Genomic DNA, 683 nt, shown 5'->3' with positions numbered 1-683 from the left:
GTAATGTGTTATTATGAATGTTAAATCCAATTATAACGGGAAGTGTAGAACGCGACTTGAGTTGTGTGTTTTTTGTCCAGCCTGCGCAACCTGGCCCAATTCCCTATGTTTAACACCTTGCGTCTGTATTTAATTGGCAACTAAAAAAGAAATGTCTATTGCATTTGGACGACGCACAGATTCACACCATCCAAGTGAAATATCTATTGCATAGACATTTCATTAGGATGGTGTGAAGTTGTACGTCATCCAAATGCAATAGACATTTCATTTGGATGCAATGTATATATATTTATTTATATTTTTAATAATGTAATTATAAATAAAAAAATATATATATATTGTTTGCTTGTCTGCGCAATCCAAATGAAATATATGAGTGGGACATTCAGTATTATTGAGGTGTTCCCATTCCATTATGTCCATGCACACTGAAAACATTTCTACTGGAATCTTGAAACTACACTCCTTGAACAACCTGTATTAACCCAGAAGAATCTGGCAAGTATTGGCTGGTTAACAGATACGGGTCTTGTAGACATTTTAGGTAGAATTTGTAGGATCCATAAACTTATATTAAATACTGTTCAATTACATGCTACTCGATATTATGCCATAATACACATGCAAATAAGTTTTCATAGGGGCATCTATTGTCTGTCCAGATACTGTAAGAACTCTTA

Source organism: Esox lucius, chromosome 11 (assembly GCF_011004845.1).
Source record: "Esox lucius isolate fEsoLuc1 chromosome 11, fEsoLuc1.pri, whole genome shotgun sequence".
Classification (NCBI taxonomy): Eukaryota; Metazoa; Chordata; class Actinopteri; order Esociformes; family Esocidae; genus Esox; species Esox lucius.
This window is presented reverse-complemented; position numbering follows the sequence as displayed.